The sequence below is a fragment of the Bos taurus genome, chromosome 13 (assembly GCF_002263795.3).
Source record: "Bos taurus isolate L1 Dominette 01449 registration number 42190680 breed Hereford chromosome 13, ARS-UCD2.0, whole genome shotgun sequence".
Lineage (NCBI taxonomy): Eukaryota > Metazoa > Chordata > Mammalia > Artiodactyla > Bovidae > Bos > Bos taurus.
The window spans coordinates 72,382,980-72,406,493 of NC_037340.1; the positions used below are offsets into that span (position 1 = coordinate 72,382,980).

Genomic DNA, 23,514 nt, shown 5'->3' on the forward strand with positions numbered 1-23,514 from the left:
AAGAAGCGATATTAAGCATGAAAAACAGAACAGCTGGAGGAAAGAATACAAGAGATGGGATGGATCAAGCAACAATTGATAGAACCTCAAGGAGATGTTGATAATTCATTATTTGCCATTGGACATTTTATCATATTCTACTCTGAAATGGACAGATTAAGTAGGCTAAAAATAATCAGAAATATTTTTTAAAAAATCTATTTGCTCCCAGTGTTTTGAAATTTCACAATGATATCCTTTCGGTGGACCCCAACTTTTTTGGCACGTGGGACAATTTTGTGGAAGACAATTTTTCAGCAGATCAGGGTGGGGGCATGATTCAAGTGCACTGCATTTGTTGTGCACTGTATTTCTTTTTTAAATTTCTAGTCTAATGCCACTGCTGATCTGACAGGAAGTACCGGTCCATGGCCTGGAGGCTGGGGACCCCTGCTTTAGTCTTTTTTTGTGTGCGTCTTGCTAGATACTTGTGGATTTTTTCAATCTGGAAGTTGAGATCCTTCTCTTTGGGGAGAATTGCTATTATTTTGTTACTGACATACGGTAATATTGTGATTTATAATGAGAAATATATGTTTAGTCTTTGACCCCTTTCCTGGCACAGAGCTACTAACACCTTTCGAATTTCCCGTGAGAAGAGTGTCTTGTTATGTTATTGAGGTCACTTTTGGCTAGCCCTTAGGTAACCTAAGGATGGAGGCTGGTTGCCAGGGGAAACAACCATGTCATTAGAGGGTTAGAACTTTCAGTACCCCACCCTCCATCCCCCACTCCAACCTCTGAAGTTGGGGAGAGGGGCTGGAGGGTGAATCAGTCACCAATGGCAGATGATAATGAAGCCTCCAAAAAACCCCCAAAGGACCTGGTTCAGACAGCGTCCAGATTGGTGAACACATGGAGATGCGAAGACAGTGTCTGTCCTGGAGAGGGCTTACAAGCCCTGTGCCCTTCCTCCACACCTTGCCCTGCACAGCTTTTCCATCTGGCAGTTCCTGAGTTTTATCTTTTCTATAATAAACCAGCAATCTAGTAAATAAATTATTTCTCTGGGTCCTATGAGCCACTCCAGCAAATTGCTGAAACCTGAAGAGGGGGTGATTGGAATCTGATTTCTAGCCAGTGGGGTCAGAAGCACAGGTGAAAAACTGGACCTGTGATTGGCCTGGGTGAGGGAGTCACATAGCATTGAACCATTTACCCGTGGAATCTGATGCCTCATCCAGGTAGATGGTGTCAGAATCCAGTTGAATTGTACGACTCCCAGCTGGGGTCTGAGAATTGCTTATTGGCGTGGGGACCTTCTCCCACATTGAAATTGCTACCAGAACCCATGTATATACTCCCCTATGCTCCTCTGGAACTCCTCTTATTTGGATCATTTCTTACCTTTCTTGCCAATTTTCTGTATCTTTGTCTTTTTGGTCCATTTTCTGGGAGATTTCCTCATCTATATCTTCCAACCCTGCTGCTGATTAAAAAAAAAAATTCTCCTATCTTATTTTTAACTTTAAGAGCACCCTCTTGTTCTCAGAATGTTGCTTTTATCAAAAATAGAATCCTGTTCTTGTTTCATGCTTGCAACCCTTCATACCTTTGAGGAAATGAATACTTAGTAAAAAGAGGTCTTCTTCCTAAATCATATCTCTTTTTTGAAATCCCTTTGTATTGATTTTTATTGCTGTTGTAACAAATTAACATGACACAAATTTATTGTCTTACCATTCTGTAGGAAAAAAAAGTTCAATATGAGATGGTTAGATAGCATCACCAACTCAATGGACATGAATTTGAGCAAACTCCAGGAGATAGTGGAGGACAGAGGAGCCCGGCGTGCTACAGTCCTTGAGGTTGCAAAGAGTCAGACCTGACTGGACGACTGAACAACAGCAGATTTCACTGGGCTATAATCATAGGACTGTGTTCCTTTCTGGAGACTCCATTTTCTAGGCTTTCGCAGCTTTTAGAGGCTACCACATTCCTTCCTCACAGCCCCATTTCTCATCTGCAAAGCCAGAGACTCACAACCCTCTGACTCTTTCTCTAGTTGTCACATCTCTGTCTGACCATAGCCAGGAAATGTCCTCAGCTTTCAAGGCTGCGTGTCATTAGACGGGGTTCATCCGGATAATCCAGGATAATCTCACCTCAAAGTCAGTTGATTATCAAGCTTACTTGCCTTTGCAGCCATGTAACATATTTAGCACATTTACAGGTTCTGGGGATTCGGACATGGACGTTTTGAGGGGTCATTATCCTGCCTGCCATTTTTTTAAAAAACAAGTTTGAGTTCTGATTTTCACATTAGAGGTTTTCTCAGATATCTGGTAGTCCGATATCTGAGTTATCTGAACATATTTAATAATAGGGGACTAAGAAATGTATCAGAAGCTCTGAAAGCATGAGCCGAGCTTGTTGACTGTGAAACTCCCTGTGAGTAATTTGACTGGTCATGCATGCGTGCCCAGTCACTTCAGTCGTGTCTGACTCTCTGCGACCCTATGAACCGTAGCCCACCAGGCTCCTCTGTCCATGGGATTCTCCTGGCAAGAATACTGGAATAGGTTGCCATGACCTCCTCTAGGGGATCTTCCTGACCCAGGGATCAAACCCGAGTCTCCGACCTTGCAGGTGGATTCTTTACTGCTGAGCCACTGAGGAAGCCCCTTAACTGGACATATCCATGGGCAAACTCAATGTTAGCAGCTTTGGGACTTCCCTAATGCACTGCTCTGATTCCCAGAGAAAACTTTCACAGTCGCCTGCCTGGAGGAAGAGGGCCTGCCTTCACACTCTGAAGATGAATAAGGGAGGAGTCGGGGGTTTCAAAATCCAGGGAGTGAGTGTTGGCTTTATTCTTTGTTTCCTTCAGTGTGGCTTGGTGTCCTTTTTTCAGGGACTAGACCTTCAGTCCTCTGTCTGGGTATGATCAGTCGGGGAGGGGAAGGGGCAAGGGTATTGGACTGTCTCCCCAAGAGACTTCCAACCCCCCATCCAGCTTCTACTTGAATCTTCTCTGCCTCTAGAGATTCCTGATAACAATTGCCGATTATTTTGGCAAGGTGGAAGGGGGTTTATATAAATTGAGTTGGTTCTTGGATTTACCCCTGCTGTCTTAGAACTCAGCTTTCTTAATTCTCAGTTAAATATGTTTCACTTGTTCCATCTTTCAAAATGTTGTTGTTGCTTTTCCTCTTACTGGTCCTTTTTAATCTGTGCTTTATTTGTTGTTGCTAAATCCCCTTTTGTTGTTTTCATGGAATTTCTAAAGAGAGCAGAGTGCAATGCTTGGGTTCAATTCATCAATTCATCATCTTTAACTGGAAATTGGTACATTTTTCTATATTTGTTGTACCTATTGGGCAACATGCAGATGGGGAAGTGCCCTGGCCTACTGGGGGGCGCCTCTTCTGATTCTCATTTTTCTCCCTTTTTCGAAGTGGATCAATCAGATTGAAGAGATGTCAAGCTAAAGGAAAAGCTCATTACTATAGGCTTTCTGTGTTGAAGACTAAGGATATTCTCACCCCAACCTTATTTGTTGATGATGTTGGTCTATATTTGTGAGAATAGTCTCAAGATGACTGTCCCCATCTTCCATGATTCTGCCTTCACCTTGATAACATCTGGCATATGTGTGTGTGTGTGTGTGCATGCACGCATGCACATGTGCGTGCATACACTCCTCATTCTTTAGAATGCTGTACCCTCAGCAGTATTCAGACTCTGGCTCAGAGAAATGTGATAGGAGCATTGCTCTTGTATGGCTCCATTACCATGGTTTCAGAATGCTGTTTATGCAGGGACCTCAGTCTCAGATTTTCTCAGGACTCACCTAGGTCTTTCTCTTCATGCCTCCTATGTGGAGATAGTGCCGTAACTTTGCATTAGTTTTACAGCCATGTGTGCTAAGTCTCTAAGTCCGACTCCTTGCTATTCTATGGACCAGAGCCCACCAGGCTCCTCTGTCCATGGGATTCTCCAGGCAAGATTTCTGGAGTGGATTGCCATGCCCTCCTCCAGGGGATCTTCCTGACCTAGGGATCCAACCCAAGTCTCTTACATCTCCTGCACTGGTGGGTTCTTTACCACTAGCACCACTTCGGAAGCCCCTCAACAGCTGGGTTGCCATTTCCTCTTCCAGGGGATCTTCCCAACCCAGGAAATGAACCCAGGTCTCTTGCATTGCAGGTGGATTCTTTACCATCGGAGCCATCAGGGAAGCACTTTACAGCCATAGGAACATCCAATACCATACATGTTTAATTAACTACAGGGCAAACCAGAATATAACACATATCTCCATCCATTTTCCAATTTAGAATAGCCTCTGGAGAATCCCAGGAACGGGGGAACCTAGTGGGCTGCTGTCTATGGGGTCACACAGAGTCAGACACAACTGCAGCGACTTAGCAGCAGCAGCAGCACCAGATTCTTCAGTTCAATTCGGTTCAGTCGCTCAGTCGTGTCTGACTCTTTGCAACCCCATGAATCGCAGCACGCCAGGCCTCCCTGTCCATCACCATCTCCCGGAGTTCATTCAAACTCACGTCCATTGAGTCAGTGATGCCATCCAGCCATCTCATCCTCTGTCATCCCCTTCTCCTCCTGCCCCCAATCCCTCCCAGCATCAGACTCTTTTCCAATGAGTCAACTCTTCGCATGAGGTGGCCAAAGTACTGGAGTTTCAGCTTTAGCATCATTCCTTCCAAAGAAATCCCAGGGCTGATCTCCTTCAGAATGGACTGGTTGGATCTCCTTGCAGTCCAAGGGACTCTCAAGAGTCTTCTCCAACACCACAGTTCAAAAGCATCAATTCTTCACAGTCCAACTCTCACATCCATGCATGACCACAGGAAAAACCATAGCCTTGACTAGATGGACCTTTGTTGGCAAAGTAATGTCTCTGCTTTTGAATATGCTATCTAGGTTGGTCATAACTTTCCTTCCAAGGAGTAAGCGTCTTTTAATTTCATGGCCGCAGTCACCTTCTGCAGTGATTTTGGAGCCCCCAAAAATAAAGTCTGACACTGTTTCCACTGTTTCCCCATCTATTTCCCATGAAGTGATGGGACCAGATGCCATGATCTTCGTTTTCTGAATGTTGAGCTTTAAGCCAACTTTTTCACTCCCCACTTTCATCAAGAGGCTTTTCAGTTCCTCTTCACTTTCTGCCATAAGGGTGCTGTCATCTGCATATCTGAGGTTATTGATATTTCTCCTGGCAATCTTGATTCCAGCTTGTGTTTCTTCCAGTCCAGCGTTTCTCATGATGTAATTTGCATATAAGTTAAATATGAACAGATTCTTAGTCATCTTAAATATTAAAAAAAAAAAAAAACTTTAGGGCATAGTGGAAACAGGTGTTTACTTACAAAATTTTTTGGAATAATTACACACATTTAGAATTATATATTACAAAAATAATTTTATTTATTGCTTTATTGCTTTTTTCCATTTATTTTTAACAAAATTTATTTATTATTTATTTTCGGCTGCCCTGTCTCCACTGCTCCTGTTCTCTAGTTGTGACGAGCAGGGGCTACTCACTGTGGTGGTTTCTCTGGTTGCAGAGCATGGGGTCTGGAGCACATGGGCTTCAGTAGATTAAGCTTACAGGCTTAGTTGCCCTGAGGCATGTGAGATCTCCCCTGTGGGGAACAAACCCATATCCCCTGCATTGGTAGGCCGATTCTTAACCACTGGACCACCAGGGAAGTCCTGCCACTCATGTTTTAAGGAGCAGTTTTGTTCAAAGTCTTCACCAGTATCTCGGACATCAGTGTTCTTGTCATCTGTAGGGCCATTTTGGGGGAAATCATCTTAAGTTTTCCACACCACATTATCTTTATTTCCGTTTAAGGCATTTGAGATACATTAACGTTTGAATCTATATTTTTGCTTTCACAGAAACCTGTATCCCAAGCCACAGTAATGCATTGTGTCAGGACAGGTTTGGGTTGTTTAATTTGTCCTGGTGGTGTTTGTGCATGACTTCCACAGACAACCATTTCCTGTATTGATTTTAAAGCAAGCTTTAAGAGGCTTGTTTACAAAGACATCGGACGCCTGCAATTGTGAGGTGATACCTCCAGCAATAATTACTAAATCTGTGTCAAATTTCTTTGCCTTCCTTATTGACTGACTCTGTCAGGTGCCATCTCTAATCATCCCAAACCAGCATTGATTGAGGTCATTTCAGGTCGTTGTTTCCTCCCCAGCCAGGATTTTTGTTCGAAACAAAGAAATTGAGAGTGACTTCCCATAATATGAGAGATTTTGTAAGGACTAAAATTTAGGGCAATTCTTTTCTGAGAGTTAATTTTTAAAATATATAATACTTTAAATTCGTACTGAATTGGTCTTATTACTAATTACCAGTCCTCTTTCATCATGATCTCCTTGTTTCTGGTTCTACACTTTGATCCAACAATCAGCAGGCTTTGAGTACAGTTGTTTTTAAATATCATTTACACACTGATGACTTTCAGTTTTATACTTCTGACATCTCCCTTGATCTCAGCTTATATATTCACCTGGCAACCTAACACTTCCAATTGATGTCTAGTAAGCATCTCCAATGTAAACCATCCAAAGCAGAATACCAAAGTACTGATTGATCCCCTCACTCCCTACTTTAGAATCTGTTTCTCCTTCGTGCGTGCATGCTCAGTCACTCACTTGTGTCCGACTCTTTGCAACTCCATGGACTGTAGCCCGCCAGGGTCCTCTGTCCGTGAAATTTTCCAGGCAACAATACTGGAGTAGATTGCCATTTCCTCCTCATTTCCAGGGGTTCTTCCTAACCCAGGGATCTAAACCCACATCTCTTGCAGTTCCTGCATTGGCAAGGCAGATTCTTTAGTGCTAAGCCACCTCACTCCTCCTTATTTCAGTTAATGACTTCACGCATTTTTCTGCTCAGGTTCAAACACTAAAAAGTTATTCTTTATTCTGTTCTTTCCCTCATCAACCCCCAGTACCGAATTCATCCCAAATTCTATTAACACTTCCTTCACAATCCACTCATTCTCATCTTCAAACCTTTTATGTGCTACTTCCTCTTTCTGTAACATGTCCCTTTGGACATGCATAGGACTCATTTCATTCAGGTCTCTGATGAAAGAGATGTTTAGATGTCCTCTTCCCAAAAGCAACCCACTGACATCTTACTTTCAGCTTTTCTGTATCCTTCTATTTCAGATTTATCTCTTGTTAAAGAACATATGAGTTTTATACTTTTTAATATGGTTTATCTTTGTATTAATTTTGACCCTTTTGACTATTTATATTTAGTGTAATTAAGAATGTATTTAAGTTTAAATCTACCATTTTACTGTGTAATTTCTATTTTCCTCTATCCTTTATTTTTTTCTGTTGAAGTTTGTGTTTTTGTGGCCTCTTTTGTCACCTCAGTAATTATACATACTTTTACTATTCCTTTAAAGGCTACCATAGAGACTACAACAAGTGTCCTTGACTTATCAAAGTCCAACATTAATGTGTATTTTTATCTTCTTCCCAATCAATGCAAGGGTCTTAGAACACTTTAGCAGTGTTTACCTCTTCCCAACCTGGTTGCGAGATTTAAATGGAATAGGGTATGTAACGATAGGGACCAAATTTTGCTCAATCTTTCTCTTCTCTCATTGAGGGAGAAGCTTCCTATCCTGTCTTCACCCTTTGGTTCTATGAGCTGTCAATCATTGCAGCTTTTTTCCCCTGGACCAGAGCTGGAGAATGGAGCCCATTGGGCCAAGCAGAAATCTTCCTAGGAATTTTCAAATTGGAGTTAAAGGAAGAGGTGTAGCATCTTTCAGATGGGAGAGTGAGGGAGGTGTGAGGCAGGGAGTTGGTGGCGTCCAGGTGGCCCAGGAAGTCAGTGTGGAAGAATGAAGCCTAGAGAACGCTCTGGAGGCATTTCTCCTTGGTTTCTGGTTATTTCTGCAGCAGCTGTAGCTCGTGCTGTATTAAACAAACATACACATCACTAATTCTATCTTAACCAAGCTAGATTACCATAGATTTCTGACTCACGTCTAAAGTCACCTAATTCAGTGATCAGACACCCAAGGACCCTCAGATGAGGTCATTTTGCTCCTTCATCCTTTCTCTTTTCAGAGCCTTTATCACTCCAGTTTTATATCATTGTCTTCTCTGTGATTCTTACTTTCCCATCAGATCTGAGGTTGTGTGCAGAGAAATTTAGTCATTCGACTTGGTCTTCCTGGTGAGCTATCTTGGGGTTCAATTGGTGTTTGAGGATGTGTTGATTAACTCACAAGGCTCAGGCAACAACAGTTGAGCATCAGAGTCCTTGCTAAGGGAGTGAAGGTACTTAGAAAACTCCAGTATGGTTGCCAGGACTTCTGCCAACTCCCAAGGAGGGCTAAATTTGGACTTCTGTGAATTTCAATGGCTAATTTCATTTCCACTCAGTTCCACCAAACCCAAGTTTCTGGAAGTGCGTCCTGAGACTCCACATATGTATCAAGCAACTGGGAGATTTTAGCATGACCAAAACCCGAGACTCTCTGGACTGAGTCTTTTATGCAACTCTGAGTTAACAGTCTTACTTCTTCAGATTTCTGAGCAGAGCATTTTGGGAAAAGTTATGACCAAAACGAGCCAGTGAGCTTAGTTTCTTATGCTAATGGTTCCAGAGGCCTCATAATTACATGACAACACGAGTGTCCCATAATTAGCGTCTGCTGTTCTGTTCCTGGGGGTCAATTGTTCTGCAACAATGGCCATGCTCAGCCCTGGACAGCCCGCATCCCGCTCAGCTGCTCCCCTCCACATTCCATTCTCATGAGAGAAGAGCCCCGAGTTCTCAGGGCTTTAACCCTCTCCTGCCAGGACCCAGGGACCAGAGCCAAGCTGGGAGGGGTTCATGATCTGCTGCTGAGCACCTGAGGGAAGTGGAAGAAAGATTCCAAGAAATGACTGAGTGTTTGGAGCAGCCAGCACTTTGCATCTAAGACTGTGTTTCTCACTCTGATCTAACGAAGCATTAACTTTGGGGATGGAGGCATAGGAATCCTCCCGGTGACTCTGATTATATTAGGATTGGGGACATATCGGCTCAATCCTTACCTCTTTCAGGCTGAAGAGTTGGCTAAGAGGGCAGGAAAACTTACCCCTGACACGTTTCGGTCATTCAGACTCCCAAAACAGGCTTTCTCCTTCTCGGTGGAATGACGAGTGACCAAGCAGCAGAGTAGTGTGGTGACAAGAACACCACTGAATCCGACCTGGAAACCTGTGTCAAATCCTGGCTATCAGCCACCAGCTATGTGACTCTAGGAAGCTTGTTTCATCTCTGAGCTGCTAATTCCTTACCTATAAAATGAGGATAAGCATGCTTGTGTGCATGCTAAGTCACTTCTGTCATGTCTGACTCTTTGGGACCCTGTGGATTGTAGCCCACCAGGCTCCTCTGTCCACGGGATTCTCCAGGCAAGACTACTAGAGTGGGTTGCCATGCCCTCCTCCAGAGGATCTTCCTGACCCAGGGATAGAACCTGCATCTCTTATGTTTCCTTGCACTGGCAGACAGGTTCTTTACCACACGTGCCACCTGGGAAGCAAGGATAAGCATACCCACCTTTATTACTTGGATATTTCTTTCCCCCTCTTCTCTCTCTCTCTCTTTTTTTTTTAAGGAAAGATCCTTTTATTGGGGTGGACATGGAGCACGCACTAGTCTATGATAAAATGACTTAAGAGAAAGATCCTGAAGGGCTGACTTCTCCCCCTTACTCAGTCTTAGAGCAAGGTCTCGGCACAGAATAGGTCCCAGTGGAACTTGAGACAGGGCCAAGTCTTTAAGGCCTGGACTGGTAGGAGGGGGCTGGGAGAAGGGCCCCCCACCTTTGCCGGCCAGCCGCAGCAGTGTTCCGGCTCTAGACACTCACAGACACGCTCCAGTTTTCCAGAGGAGAACTGGGGGGCAAGAGGAGGAAGGAGAACTGGACGGGGGTGGGGGTGGGGAGGTGAGTAACAATATATATATATATTTTTAAGCATCTACCAACATCACACTACTGGATCTGACGTCCCCTGTAACCATCACTTGGTACATTTTACCAGCGTAAATAAAAACTCAAGGAAAATAAATACATTGGCTTCTATGAAGTTGGAGGCGGTGTGGAAGGGGCACGGTGGGCCGCTGGAGGGGGTGGGGGTGGGGGTGAGGGTGGGGGTGGAGGTGGGGGTCGGATGGGGGTGGGGGTGGGGGTGGGGGTGGGAGGGCGCTACCACAAGGCAGGTGAGCGAGGAGCAGACAAGACAGGAGGCGCCTGTCGGGGAGCGTGAGCCTTAAGTGTCCTCGTACACGTCGGGCTGTCCTCCGTGCGACCTTGAGGGAGCGCGGGGTGCCGAGCTCTCGCCCCCCAGGGCCACTAGCTCCAGGTCTCTCTTCCTGGCGGCATTCTTTCTGTCCCATTGCTGATGTAGGAAGCGCAAAAGAATGTTTTTTCTGTCACGATGATCTGTTCAGACGGGTACTCCCGAGTGGGCAGGGAGACCGAGGGACGTCTGTTCGAGGCTTTGCACCCAGAGTCGGCATGAAATCTACTAAAATTGCTTTTGTTGTAGACAGGCAGTGCTTTCAGAAAATCTACCATCTTGTTTCCTCAGCTGCGGCCACCACAGCTGCCTTCTTGCCCCCAGTAACTCACCCCCTACTTTTACAATATTCTTGGCATTATGAGTTTAGCACCCAAGGTTCTGACCAATGGATGGTACTTGGGTGTCCACAAAAACCACGTGGGGAGCTTTTATAGAATGAAGACCTGACCAGTTGAGCTAGAATCCTGGCAAGGGCATGATTAACTTGGGAATAAGTGTTTGGGGAGAGCTCTGAAGGTCCTCCTGATGACACTGCTCACACCCATTCATGAGAGACTCGAAAGGACTGTGATGTGTAAAAAGTGCGTGATTTTACAGAGGTATCAGCTTAAATTGTGCACGTTGATACGTTCAAGTTAGCAGGGAGTCAGCCTGGCATGGACCTGTCTGTCTTCTTTCTAAGATTCACAGGGGTCCAAACACTTTATCTGATTCTCTTATTTAAGCTTGGATTTGTACTGCTAGCCTGGGCTACTGCCGTGAGCTCCAGACTCATGCATCCACCTACCTGCCTGCTCTCTGCACCTAGAAGTGAACAGACTTCTCCAGTGAATTTGTTCCAACAGCTCCTGATCTCCCCATGCCTGTTCCACTCTCAGTCTCAACAGTGACTCAATTCTTATACTGTCACAGGCTGAACCTTCTAGCCCTTACTACATCTTCTCCTTCTACTCCACCTCCCCAAGGCTCAGCGGTATAGAATCCACCTGCAATGCAGGAGACACAGGAGATGCAGGTTTGATCCCTGGGTCAGGAAGATCCCCTGGAGGAGGAAATGGTAACCCACTCCTATATTCTTGCCTGAAAAATGTCATGGACAGAGGAGCCTGGCAGGCTACAGTCCACGGGATTGCAAGGAGTCGGACATGACTGAATGACTGAATACATGCGCGCGCACACACACACACACACACACACTCAGGGTACGGTATCTTTACCATCTTCATGGCTGCCCATCCTAAGCCACCATTACCTCTCTCCTCAATAATCACTCTAGCACCTAAACGATCTTGCTTCTTTCACCCTTGACTTGCTCCAGTCAAATGTCACCTTAACAAGAGTCCTTTCTGCCTCAAACGCAAGCCCCTCACTCCATCCCATTTCCTATTTTTTTGCTTTTCTTTTTAGCATTTATACTAGCTCTGATAATTTTGTTTATTTTCTTATTGTCTGTTCTTTCCTAGAATGTAAGTCCCAAGAAGGTATGAGTGTTTGTCTGTTTTATCAAACATGCTGGGTTCCCAGTGTTAAAAACAACACCAAGTGCGTGACAGGCACTCTGTACATGTTTGTTGAATAAATGAATGAATTGCCCACAACAACTACATATTACTGCCTTCATTTTACTATCCAGGAAACAGAGGTTCAGAAGGTGTTACTTTCCCCAAGGCCACACTATAAACAGAGTATGAATAGATTTTTGAACCCAGGACTGATGAGTTTAGAAATCATTCTTCTGCATGTAGAGGAGGGGCCACTTTTGCAATCTACCATAATTTCCTTCTAAATGTAGCTCCTGCAATGGCATTTCAAATCGAGATTACTATTCTCATAGATGAACGTGGAAGCTTAACTCAAAGACAAAGCTCTCTGCTCTGAGCCAAGATAACCCTGTAAGGCAACCATGGTCAGTACTGACATGATAAGGAAATCTACCCTACGTGGCTCTTTTGCTCAGTGTTTCCCACTGGAGAGGAATCATAAAGAGAAAAATACTCAAACCATGGGAAGCCCGTTTGTAAAAAGATTTTATTTTATTTTTTTAAGACATGTAATGTCAGTAGTTGCAGTGCCCAGGCTTCACTGCCTCGCGGCAAGTGGGATCTTAGTTCCCTGACCAGGGATCAAACCCTGTGTTCCTGAATTGGAAGACAGATTCTTAACCACTGGATCCCAGGGAAATCCCAGCACAAAGATATCTATCACTTAAGTACTCATTTATTTAGGAGAATCCTTGAGAATTCTAAGTCTGAGCTGCAGGGCCCATTTGAGAAGTCTGGGAGCCCAGAAGGAGTGAGCAAAAGATTCTATGAAGGAGCCATTTGGGAGGTAGGAGGAAAAGAAGGGGCATGTGATGTTCTGGGAGTCAAAGCAGAACAGTGCATCAAGGTGGGTTCCTGGAAACAAGATCAGAAAATGGTTTAATATGGAGAGAATAACGAAAGAACGAGAAAGAGAAAATAATGAATCTCCACTCAAGGATATAAAATAGAACTTTAATCAATAAAATAATAAGTACATGATAGGGCTTCCTATCCTGAATAGGAAGTGTTGGTATAGAAAGGATTTACATTCTTCTTAGATTAGTCTTTATTTTAAAAAATTAAAAAAAAAAAATTTGGCCACATCACATGGCATGCAGGATCTTAGTCCGCCGTCAGGGGTTAGATCGTACCCCCTGCAGCGGAAGCTCAGAGGCTTAACCACAGGACCACCAGGGAAATCCTCTTAGATTAGTCTTTAATTCAAGGTAATCCCGATAAAAACATCTCCCTCAAATTGATGGGACTTTAACAGTTATTATGAATCTTGACCATTAGGTTTGAAAGAATAGAATAGCCTTTCCTGAAAAGGAAGCAAGAGTGGGACTCGCCCATTCATAAAACATGTTGCCAGTTAAAGAGATGGGGTGATGAACTGAAGAGGGCCCAGAATGAAAATATAGACTCAAAGGTCCATGGCTATTGTCAAATAATGAAGTGAGTATTTCACATTTGGGGAAGAAATGATGAATTATTTATTAAATTCTATCTAAAATGGCTCACCCTTGGGATACAAATTTAAGTTAAAAACTATCGTCAGGTCTTACTCCAAAATAAACTTCAGAGATAAATCAAGGATGAAAAGAGGGGGGAAAAAGCAATCCTTAAATCCATACAGCATAAAAAAATTCAAGAGAACATTTTCATGATCTTTTAGAAAAACTAAAGGAAAAGATTGACAGATTTAATTGCAAGAAAACAGATTTCTCTTTTAGTTTGCTATTGTTTTTTAGAGGACATTTCTATAGAGCAAAAGAAGGCTTGAAGCTAAAAGACAAACACTAATGTGGAAGAAAAACTTTAAAACATCTATGAGAGAAGGGGTTAATAGCATTAAGATTAATTTTGAGGTTAAAGTTGAGGGTTAAATAAATGCTTAGGTTGACTGCCTTAGACTGCATTGGCCCTTCCTCCAGTAGGTTTCCACCTCATCTTCCAGGTGGGCAGGCTGGGCCATGGGGAGGTTGCTAAGTACCAGGAGCTGAAAGAACCCCACTCTTCCACCCAGAGGCCCCCCTGGATCCTCCTGTTCCCTCCCCACAAAAGGGGTGGCCATGGGGACCAGGAGGAGTCATCCAAGTCCTCTTTCCCTGAGGCTGATCCCAGGGAAATTGAGGCCATCCTGGGCATCCACCCTGGAGGGTGAGCGGCTAGAACTGGTGGGTAGGGGGTAAGGGGTGTGCAGCCTGAGGGTAGATGGGGGGAGATGTGGAGGTTGTGAGCAACATCAGGAAGGGGATTGGAAGAGAAGAAGATCTGGGGATGAGAGCCATAGGTGGGTAGGATTTGAGGTCAGAGGGGAGTGTCATAGGCCCCAGAAATGTCATTTTTGCACACCCCAATCCTCCAGTTTGCAGTGAGTTCCCTTTGCTAAAGGGGAGGTACACTCACGTCCTTGTTTTCAGGAAATGATGTAATGTATTTTGAAAGCCCGTCTTGGGACATTAATTACCTAATTGCTTTATTCATTCAAAGATGACTTGTTGATCATTTGCTCTGATCCACACGGTGCTGGGTGCAGGTAATACTCCCCATGCCTTTGTTGACACATTTTAAGGCAATGTGAGAACACAGGTTTAAAATGAAAAACCACGAATAACAGATTTCTCAGCAACTATAAGTCGCTGCCTTCTAGGGGAGTGGGAGGGGGTCAGAGAAAAAACAGGGTTTGGGTTTCCATCCTGTTTCCTAAACCTGCTGTGTGCCAGGACTGGGGGAGACACTGAGATAAAGGGCTCATGAATCTCCATTGCTTATTAATTTCATGGAGGCGCAAACACAGGGTCACACAGTGTCCACAGTGAAACAATCTTTGAACTGACACAGCCAGTTTCAAAGCAGCTGAGATGGGTTGCCTTTTTGGCATTTGATTTTTGGTGCTAGGCCAAAAAAAAAAAAAAAAAAAGAGGGTGGGGGATTTTATCATAAATACTGCTATCTAATCCTCTGTCACTTTGTAAGGGTCCCTTTGAATTTTTGATGGAAAAGATGTTTGTGTCCAGGTCCAGTTTCAGGACAAAGGGATATTAACGAACACAGAGCTCAGTTGATAGTGTTTAAAAACAAGTTCAAAGATCCTATATTTTGTAACCGAGTTGCTGAGCAATAATGGAAGAATTCCTGACCCAGCAGGGAGAGCCTGGCCAAGCCCTGCCCACAGAGGCTGACAATAAAGGCTCCTCCTCCCAGCTGTCAGTAAAAGCAAATACTCAGTCTTGATGGCCACAGGCTGCTCTCTCCAAGCTCAGGCAGAAGAGAGTGATGCACTGGGCTGTTTTTCTGAAATGACACAAAAATCTCAGTCGTGCTCTGGGGGATTGATTTAGAGGTCGGGGACTAGGTGGGTCAGCACAAGACTGGGAAACAGATGCCCCGGGTTCTAGTTCTGGCTTCTGACTTTGGCCAAGGTCTTCTCTGAGGCCCTGTTTCCTCATCTGTCTAAAAGGGGTCATGAGCTGGTGAGTTCTATTTCCCAAGACTCCATGAGGATCCAGCGTGAGTCCATTCCCACCCCCACAAAACTCACCTGCATGGTCCAGTTAGAATCTCAAGCAAGGCTGAGAGCTCAATCTAAGGCTCACTTGGTGGCTGCTCTTGTCCTTGGCCATGACCGCACCTCTGTACCCACCTTCTTCACATCCCTGTCACCTCCTGTGTCCATGAACCAAACATCAGGGGCACCCCTTCCATTGTTCTGAAAAGGCGTCTTTCCAGGTGTCGACTACATTTCCCAGCCTTCCTTGCATCCAGGGTGAGCTGTGGACCAGTTCTCATCCAGAGAACGGGAGCGGAAGTGATGGGTCACTTCCTGATTGGGGTTTGTATGAAGTAGCTGGAACTTCTCCCTTCTCCTGGCCTTTATCTGCCTGCTCAATGCAAAGGGCTCCAAGGCCCTTGGGGTATGATAGAGCCTGAGAGAGAGGAAGCATGGATCCCTGAATCACCACATGGAGGAAAGCTGTCAATCAAAGAGTAACAGTGAGGTTAAACCACTGATATTGGGGTGTTATTTGTTACAGCAGCTAACATCACCCTAAAAGAGACACTGTCTCTGTGTACTTGTTTCCTCTGGCACACCTTCCCTTCCAAACCTCTCAGGCATTCACAGGTAACATTCAGAATATTGGGGTCATTGATTTTATCAATTCAGCCATTAATTGAACAAATATTTATAGCTCATTTTCCATGTATGAGAAACGGGGCTGGGCGCCTGGAACACAAAGCAGATTCCACCCCGTCCTTCCTGGAGGAGCTCATGGTCTAGTTACTGGCCTGAGGCTTCACCCTCCCATCTCAGGAGCCAGTTCACAGCCTAATCTTCTGGTCCTGGACTTCACCTTCTCTCTGAAGGCCAGCCTACCCTCACTGCTGAGGACACACCCTAGAGACGGTCTCTCCCACTCCCCCGTATTAAATTAAAACCTGGCGGGCCTCACTGTACCATCCTCAGCCTTCTCATAGTTCCTCTAGCCCAATCCCATGGAGACCTCAAAAACCAGAACCTCCACCCCTTTGCATACTCCGTCCCCTCCTGCCTTCTCTTCTCTTAACGAGGATTGACTTGGAGATTGAGAGTTTTCACTGCTCCTTTGCAAATACCTTCACCCTGTGTGTGGAAGGCTAGAAAATTTGGGTGGACTGGAGTGTGCATGTTCCTGGCAACCCAAGCAGGCCCTAATGATCCTGGGGAAACTGCTAATTTATCCTGATTCTTGCCTGGCCTTCCTTTGGACTTTTCACCACCTCCCCTCAACAAACGCTGCCTGGAGCTTGGACTGAGGAAACTGTTGCCCACCCCTGGGAATGGGCATCTGAGTAATTTATGTTTTTTCAAACTTACTTTACTGCCTTTTTAAGTAGAGGGATTTGGAGGTGGCCACCGGGCTTAGCCAACAGAATGCAGGCTGGATTTCAACTCTACTTGCCTCCTTTACCCAGTACACAACATGTACAACTGTTCATGGTTGCCCTGGCTTTGAGTTCCTAAGCCTGGCTCATAGGGTCCTCCCTCTGGCTTTGTCTCTCCAGCATTATCCAGGCCTCCCTGCCACGCTCTGTACTCTCTACCTATTGCCAGCTTCACAGGGCTATTACATATCATGGACTACTAATACTTCACCACTCTGCCTTTTTGCTTTTGCTGTTTTATCTGAACAAAGCATTGTTCTTTGCTCAGCCAGCTCTGGTCATTCCTTTGTTTGGGAGTGTCCTCGGCCTGGAAGTCTTTCTGTACTCCTTGCATCCTCCCTTCTTGCTTCCTGCAGCCAGGGTCACTCCCGCATTGGGCTCTCGCTGTCCTCCACTGCAGTGTCTGCACACACAACTGTCTGAACGCAGCCCTTGTTGGGCAGGGACCACGTCTGTCACCCGGATAGCCTGCTCCAGCCCTGGACCTGCCAACAGAGGACAGCAGGAACGGAACTAAATGAGGAAGATGACTTTGACCTCAAGGAGGGTTTGGTACACTGAAATGAATCCGTACTGAGAGATTCGCTCATTCTTGATCCACTGGTTGAACAAATACTTTCAGAGTACACCTTGCATGCCAGGCACTGTGCTGGTACACGGTGAATAAGACAGTTCTGGCTCTGTTGGAGACCGCAGTCCTAGCTTCTATTAATACATACATCGCTGGATCAGAAAGAGGAATGTGAAAGGTGATGCTGATGGGAGCAGTGATAGAGAGCATGAAAAATGCTGTAAGAGCCTCAACTGAGCCTAACCTGCAGGCAGAAGGCTCTGGCAGCAGACGGAGGGCCATGGGTGTAGCCTGGGTCTGGGGCTGTTCTCTACCCACCAGTGACCTTGAAGAGCCTAGGCCTGGAAGTCAGGATGCTGGGTTCCTAGCCTTGCTCTCACACGACCATTTCAGTCATCTCCCTAGGTACTGCCCAGCCCTACTTCCTCCCCGGGGTTTCAGCTTTCCAAGGCTGAGTGGCACACTTGAGCCCCAGATCTGGTCAGAATATGTGAGGGGTGGTCCCCTGTCCTTAGCACAAGCCCCTTGCTCTTGGGAACAGAGATCATTGCAGATCCAAGGGTGGCCAACACTCTTTTCTGGGCCAGAGCCAGGCCGCTTGCTAAAATTTGAAGAACCCATTTGCTCACCCACTGCTGCTGGAGTTGCCATTTAATAACCAAGTTTAGGAGATTCAATTAAGATTGGGAACCACATCCCTCTTCCAGGGAGGCCTCACAATTGGTATTTTTTCTTTGCAAGAGCATGAGTGGGGCCCTTTGCAGGGGTTTTTATACAGCGAGCAGCACAGAGAGAAAAAGGGGGAAAAAAACAACTTTGGCTCAAAGATGCCAATAAAAGGGGATTTCTTTTCCCGGTCTCCCCATGGAAGGTTGTCAACAGTGCAGGCATAATCGGGCCGGCGGCTGCCCTGCTCAGAGAGGGGGACGTGCGCTCCTTTGTTACGATGGGCTGAATAGGATGTCCCTGCACCCAGACCTGGCCTCCCGGCTAACAAAGGGCCCCTTTGTCACCCCGGGCAAAGAGTGCTGCTGAGGTTGCCACAGCAACTCAGGGACAGAGACTTAACGTGCAAGTGACATTTCAGATGGGAAGCGGGCATTCAAAAATTCAAATTTCTTTATGTATAGTGGCTTCCTTCTCTGGATATTTTAAAGGAACCATATGGCAAACAAAAGAAAAATAAATAAGCCAATGATAAACAAATAGCCAAGGAAACGAACATCACTGCAAGTCGCAAAGCAAGCGGGTTCGTCCTCCCTTGATGGGTAAAAAGGCTTGTCGACAGCATCACTGGGGCCCCTGAGCGAGCTGTGTGTTCTCCTTATCCAAAAGGCAATCGGACACCAGTAAAGAAAGTTTGAAAGCAAAATCATCTACAATTCTACCTGCTGGATTCAGGACACTTTTTCTCTCTCTCTCTGCATTCCTTAGACAGTCCTGTATGATCCCCTGCATGCCAGATGAAGACCTGGGGTGGGGGATGCAAAGATAAGGCAGATTCTTTCACTCCAAGGTGGATGGTATGGCAGGGTTCCCAAGTACCATGCTCTCCTTGTAACTCCAAATGGACTTTAGTTGGAACCGAAGACAGTTGCTCATCAGAGGGAGTAGCCAGTGCTGCTTGGGGAAGGGGAGCAGCAGCATAGAGGAGGGGAACCTGAGAAGGGATTTGCTGCCAACCCAGCATTGGCACTTAGTCGCTATTTCCTGGATGAAATGAGGGAGGAAGGGAGGGAAGGAAGGAAGAGTGGGAGGCAGGGCTCTCTCTCCATTCTTTTAAAGGGGAAAGCATCGTAAATACCAGGATGCAGGCAAAGCGGCAGGCAAACAAAAAAGCTCTTTAAACAATTGCCACCACAATATACCAAGATCTTTTCCTTCACCGCTTTTTCATAACAGTTTAGTAAACAATACTGGAGGAATATTACAGCCAACACCCGTATGCCCACCACCTGAATTTGGCTATTGACATTTTACATTTTCTGGCTTTATTACATATTTATCCATCTAGCCATTTCTCCACTCATCCATCAATCTTTATTTTTTGGACACATTTCAAATGCTGGCATGGTTTAACTCCCCTAGAATATATCAGTATGTGTGTAATTAATAAAAGTCTGATATTTGTTTACCTTTTTTTCTCTTGATTTGAAATTTACGTGCAATGAAACATGCAAATCTTTTTTTTTTTTTTAACAAACTTCTATTGAGAGTCTGTTACATTTTTTTTGCTTTGTTTAGTTAGCATCTAATCCAATAACTGGTGCATGCTAAGTCACTTCAGTCGTTTCCGACTCTGTGCGACCCCATAGACGGCAGCCCACCAGGCTCCCCCGTCCCTGGGATTCTCCAGGCAAGAACACTGGAGTGGGTTGCCATTTCCTTCTCCAACGCATGAAAGTGAAAAGTGAAAGTGAAGTCGCTCAGTGGTATCCGACTCTTAGCGACCCCATGGACTGCAGCCTAACAGGCTCCTCCATCCATGGGGTTTTCCAGGCAAGAGTACTGGAATGGGGTGCCATTGCCTTCTCCAACTGGTGCATACTGGTTGTTTAACAAAGGTAGTTTTTTTTTATTTTATTCATTTTTATTTTTGGCTCTGCTGGGTCTTCGTTGCTGCATGGGCTTTTCGTTAGTTGCAAAGAGCGGGGCTACTCTCTAGTTGCAGTGCGAGGGATTCTCGTTGCAGTGGCTTCTCTTGCTGCCGAGCATAGGCTCTACGGCACTCAGGCGTCAGCAGTTGCAGCTCCTAGGCTCTAGACTGCAGGCTCAATAGGCGTAGCACACGGGCTTGGTCGCTCTGCAGCAGGTGGGATCTTCCCGGATCAGGGATCAAGCCAGTGGCTCCTGCATTGGCAGACGGTTTCTTTACCACTGAGCCATCAGGGAAGCTCTGTACAAATCTTAAATGTACATTCTCTGAGTTTTGACAACTGCATATGCCTGTGTAACCCGAGATACAGAACATCAGGATCACTCCAGAAAGTTCCCTCATGCTCTTTCCTAGTCTATCGTTAACACACACGTGTGTGCATGCACGCACACACAGACACACACACCACCACCACCACCATTTTGTTATTTGTTTTTCACTTACCACTGTAGGAAAATAATTTTTCACATTGCTTACTAGCCTTCATGGTAATTTGTGCTTTTCACTGATTCCATTCTTTAGTCTCCTAAGGTCTGCTCTGTCCCAGGCATTGGAGACACGACCCCATATGAGATGGTGCATGAGGGTTCTGGAACTAAGTTGCTTGGATGTGAATCTCAGGTCCAGAGTTCTTTAGGGCAAGTCACCTAACCTTTCTGAGCTTCACTTTCTTGACCTGTAAGCTGGGAAGGCTGACAATGACAACTTCACAGGTGGTTGAGAGAATTAGGTGAATAATACACGTCAGACACTTAGTACATAGTAAGTGCTCAGTGGGGTTCTTCAGAGTCCATAGCTGAGTGGTTGCTGTCAGTATTCCAGGACCGAGAAACTCTTCTTATTTCTCACTGCCATAGCCAGATTTCTCTCTGTCCAATTTCAGCGACTCTAAGCCCTACTTTTCTGAACATCTTTGGACCAGGAAATTTAGGCTTCTCCCAAGTAGTTTCTTGAGACCCCCAAGGAAAAGAACTGGAAGAGAGTGATCAGAGAGTTGTACATCTTTTATTTTAATGTACTTGTTCTGATATTTCTTCTAAGGCTGGGCCTATTTACAAACCATCAGCAATTGGGGAGTGGCTGTCACTCTAAGGGGCTTTGTCAAATATCTTCTTCAACATGAGAAGTACCAATAAACTCTATATTTATTCTCGTTTGCCCAAGCCTGTATATCACTAAGGCTACTACAGGTGATGGAGAATATAGACCAGAGGGGTGTCTGGGCCCAAAGTGGAGTCTTATCCTTAGAAGAGGGAAATATTAGCAGATATTCTTAAGCTGAGTCAACTGAAGATGGGCCCACGGGTAGAACCAAGAGATACCCAATTTCTGTACTTGCCTAACTCCTAAATATCCTCCCGTGCCCAGTTCATCATCACCTCCTTCAGGAAGCCCTTTTTTGTGTTCCCATTCCCACTCTTTTTCTCACCTCTATTGTGTTTCCTACACTATTTAATTGACCATTTGTTTGTCTGCCTTCTCAGTTCAGCTGTGAGCTCCTTGAGAGCACAAATTAAGTCCTTATCATAGTTCAATCTCTAGTCTCTGATATGTGATCAAAAACATTTTTCACATATTAGCTTTACTAATATTTGCCAAATACTTTATAATTGCCAGATAATTTATAATTGCCTTTCTTTAAAATTATTAATTTTTAATCCAGTTGCTATAGAAAATTTGTGGATTAGAGGAGAATATAGAAAATAGAACATATATAATACAGAAAAAAATATAGTCTAATGACAAAGACAAACCTTGATAAAGAAAAGGAGAGAGAAAGAATGGATAATAGATACAGAAGAGTTCTTAAAACCATAAGACTAAAACACCTTTATACTAATACATTTGAAAAGTTAGAGAAAATGAGCAACTTTCTAGAAATATAATTTACCAACATTTACTGGAGAAAAATATGACATAATGATACAATTATAATTTAAGCAGTTGAATCAGTTACCAAAAGTCTCCCTCAACTCATTAGGCAAAATGAATATAGCCTTGACATGCAAAGCTTGGCAATAACAGAAAAAAATTTTAAGAACAGTTTCAACTACTAACATAGATGCAAAAATTCTAAATGAAATGATGCAAATGGCTTTAGCAGTGAGCTGAAAAATGAATTATGACTTAATAGAATTTCCAACAGTTATCCCAGGAATTCAAGGATGGTTCACCATGAAAATACATATTAACATAATATAATTTACAATGTTAGTAAGTTAGAAGATAAAATCCAGATGATTATTTTAATAAATGCTTAAAAAGTGTTATAAATTAGAATTAATCCATGATCACCAGAAAAATCTCTTAGCGGAAGAGGAACTAAAAAGAAACTTTTTAATTGATAAAGAGTATTAACAAAAGTTTTCGGAGAAGGAAATGGCACCCCACTCCAGTACTCTTGCCTGGAAAATCCCATGGATGGAAGAGCTTGTTAGGCTGCAGTCCATGGGGTCGCTAAGAGTCAGACATGACTGAGGGACTTCACCTTCATTTTTCACTTTCATGCACTGGAGAAGGAAATGGCAACCCACTCCAGTGTTCTTGCCTGGAGAATCCCAGGGATGGGGGAGCCTGGTGGGCTGCCGTCTATGGGGTCTCACAGAGTCGGACATAACTGAAGCAACTTAGCAGCAGCAGCAGCATTAACAAAAGTTTACAGTATCTTACTTAATAGCTTAATGGTGAAATGTGAACTGTGTACCTATTAAAGTAAGGAAAAAGACAAGCATTCCTGATATCAACATTTCTATATAGCATTGATTCTAGAGGACGTGGACAATGCAATAAGAAAAAACAAACAAGTAATAAGGTGATTGGAACAGAAAAGCAGATTCAGTTTCCCTCCCATCCTCTTTGTACAGATAATGGGACCATTCATGCAGAAAATTCAAGAGAATCTACAGAAAAACTGTTAGAATAAGAGAGTTTAGTTAGTTTTGTTGACACAAGATATTCATCCACAACTTTAATAGTATTCCTTTATATTTATATGTCATTGTTGTTTAGTCACTAAGTAGAATCTGACTCTTTGACACCCCATGGACTGTAGCCCACCAGGCTCCTCTGTCCATGGGATTTCCCAGGCAAGGATACTGGAGTGGGTTGCCATTTCCTTCTCCAGGGGATCTTCCTGATCCAGGGATCAAGCCTGTGCCTCCTGCATTGGTAAGTGAGTTCTTTATCACTGAGGCGCCAGGGAAGACTTTATATTTATATATATATATATATATATATATATATATATATATATATATATATATATATATAATTTCTAAATATTGAAAGACTTTTTATCAAGAAACTCTCAATTCTATCCAAGTTAATTTAGTAACTAAATACAGTTCCAATAAAACACTAACAGAGCTTTCTTTTTTGTATAAGGTGAAATTTACATGTAATATTAGAGAGATACAGTGAGGTCTAGTGGGCTTCCCTGGTGGCTCACACAGTAAAGGATTTGCCTGCAATGCGGGAGACCTGGGTTT

General features: G+C 44.2%; 1 pseudogene; it reads right to left on the minus strand.

Moving 5' to 3' along the window:
- Positions 1 to 10,296: 10,296 nt before the first annotated feature.
- On the minus strand, positions 10,297 to 23,203 carry LOC132346972 (DET1- and DDB1-associated protein 1-like; annotated as a pseudogene).
- Between the last annotated feature and the right edge of the window lie 311 nt (positions 23,204 to 23,514).